Consider the following 2,851-nt stretch of genomic DNA (forward strand, 5'->3'; position numbering starts at 1 on the left):
TTTTTAATAAAGACAGGTTTCACCATGTTGGCCAGGCTGGTCTCCAACTCTTGACATCAAGTAATCTGCCCACCTCGGCCTCCCAGAGTGCTGGGATTACAGGCAAGAGCCACTGCGTCCGGCCAATTCTTTCTAATTTTCAAATTTTAATTAGCTAGTCATTAAAAGATATTACTCCAGCCTTCTTTTGATTAGTATGAAAACAAAACAAAAGTCACATTATCACATGTGTAAAAATTCAAACTCAATGGCAAGTAAGACTTTTTCCCATCCTAGAGTCATAGACTCCAGTGTCGCCTCCTAGGGACACTGCCATTAATATGTTCTTTTTTTGTTGTTGTTGTTCCAGCAGTGTCTTTCTCTGTCACCCACGCTGGAGTGCAGTGGCACAATCTCAGCTCACTGCAACCTCTGCCTCCCAATTCAAGCAATTCTCCTGCCTCAGCCTCCCAAGTAGCTGGAATCACAGGCGTGTGCCACCACATCTAGCTAATTTTTTATGTTTTTGGTAGAAACAGTGTTTCACCATGTTGGCCAGGCTGGTCTCAAACTCCTAATCTCAAGTGATCCACCCACCTTGGCCTCCCCAAGTGCTGGGATTAAAAGAGTGAGCCACTGTGCCTGGACTTTTTTTTTTTTTTTCCAGACAGAGTTTCACTCTCATTGTCCAGGCTGGAGTGCAATGACATGATCTTGGGTTACTGCAACCTCTGCCTCCCAGGTTCAAGTGATTCTCCCACCTCAACCTCCCAAGTAGCTGGGACTACAGGCACCCGCCACAACACCTGGCTCATTTTTGTATTTTTAGTAGAGACAGGGTTTCATCATGTTGGTCAGGGTGATCTTGAACTCCTGACCTTAGGTAATCTGCCCGCCCTGGCCTCCCAAAGGGCTGGAATTACAGGCATAAGCCACCATGCCCGGCCAATATGTTCTTATATGGCCTTTCAGGAATGGTCTGTGCACATAAAAAGTATACGTGTACGTGCGTATTTTCCACCGTCCTCTTTTTAGAAAACTTAAGTAAGCACATGGTACATGTGCTTGCCTTTCTGCACCTTGCTTTTCCCACTTAATACATCTTGGAGATTATTCCACATCATCACACACATTATTATATTAGTGCATATTCATGTATGGACATACCATTATTTAACCTACTCCCTTATAGAGATACAAACTGTAACACTCTTTAATAGTAGAAATTGCTGGATTAAAATTTGGAATTACATGATTTCTTCTAATTTTTCCAAAGGGATCTTTATGTCATTATCATGAACCACTACTATGGGCTTCTTGGGGACATAAGAAATGTCTCTTGCCTTTTAGGGGTTCTTAATATCAGTTGAGAGCACGAAGTGAATATACAAGGAGATAAATACGACAAAGCACACGCTAGATAATAAATGATACAAGCAGCCCAGAGTTATAAAGAGATGACTGAGAAGTAAAATAGTCAACAGTGATACATGAGAAATCTAGATTTTTCCAAGAAAGGCATTTTAGTTTACTGTGCCAGCCAGTTAAGCGTTTGAAAACTACAGTTTGATACATGCCAACTCTGGGACCATGACAGTCTGTTTAACATTGCTGCACTAAAATGGAGTACACCATATGCTACAGTGTATGAAAGAAGCAATTTATTCTAATTAGAAAAGTATCTAGCTGGGCACGGTGGCTCACTTCTGTAATCCAAACACTTTGGGAGGCTGAGGTGGGTGGATCACCTGAGGTCAGGAGACCAGCTTGGCCAACATGGCAAAACCCTGTCTCTACCAAAACTACAAAAATTAGCCAGGCGTGGTGGCATGTGCCTGCAGTCCCAGCTACTCGGGAGGCTGAGGCAGGAGAATCCCTTGAACCCGGGAGGCAGCGGGTGCAATGAGCTGAGATTGCGCCACTGCACTCCAGCCTAGGCGACAGAGTAAAATTCTGTCTCCAAAAAAAAAAGAAAGAAAGGTATCTAACTAATTTGGCAAAATCAACTAAAGTTGAAGAGGAACATACCCTAAGACTGAGTAAAACTACACTCGTGGAGAACTATCTATCTCACATATACACAGGAGATACATATGAATATGTTTACAGCAATATTGTTTACAATAGCAACAAGTAAATAAACCAGCAAACTTGGAAACAACCTAAATATTCAACAGAACAGGAAAAGACAAGAAATAATATATTCATTTTAATGGAATGCCAGATAATGGTAAAAATGAATGAACTAGAGCTATATATTTCAACAGGGATGAATCACACAATACTGAGTGAAAAGTATACCATTTCAAGTTTGGCAAAAACAATGCTACATACTGCTCAGGAATAGATATACAAGTGGCAACCACATGAAAAAAAAAAAAGGCATGGGAATGACAAACACTTTTTTTTGTTTTTGAGACAGAGTCTCACTCTGTCACCCAGACTGGAGTGCAGTGGCATGATCTTGAGTCACTTCAATCTCCACTGCCTGGTTTCAAATGATTCTCCTGCCTCAGCCTCCTGAATAGCTGGGATTATAGGCACCTGCCACCATGCCTGGCTAATTTTTGTATTTTTAGGAGAGAGAGGGTTTCACCATGTTGGTCAGGCTGGTCTTGAACTCCTGAACTCGTGATTCGTCCGCCTCAGCCTCCCAAAGTGCTGGGATTACAGGCGTAAGCCACCATGCCCAGTCTTTTTTTTTTTGAGACAGAGTTTTGCTCTTGTTGCCTGGGCTGGAGTGCAATGGCATCATCTTGGCTCACTGCAACCTCTGCCTCCCAGGTTCAAGCTATTCTCCTGCCTCAGCCTCCCGAGTAGCTGGGATTACAGGTGCCCGCCACCATGCCCAGCTAATTTTTTTGTATTTTTA

General features: G+C 42.7%; 1 protein-coding gene across 1 annotated transcript in view; it reads right to left on the bottom strand.

Moving 5' to 3' along the window:
• The window catches only part of PCGF6 (polycomb group ring finger 6), an 81,389-nt gene that overhangs the window by 50,824 nt on the left and 27,714 nt on the right, over window positions 1-2,851 (bottom strand). The window lies entirely within an intron of this gene.

This window comes from Mandrillus leucophaeus, unplaced genomic scaffold, assembly GCF_000951045.1.
Source record: "Mandrillus leucophaeus isolate KB7577 unplaced genomic scaffold, Mleu.le_1.0 Scaffold18, whole genome shotgun sequence".
NCBI lineage: Eukaryota > Metazoa > Chordata > Mammalia > Primates > Cercopithecidae > Mandrillus > Mandrillus leucophaeus.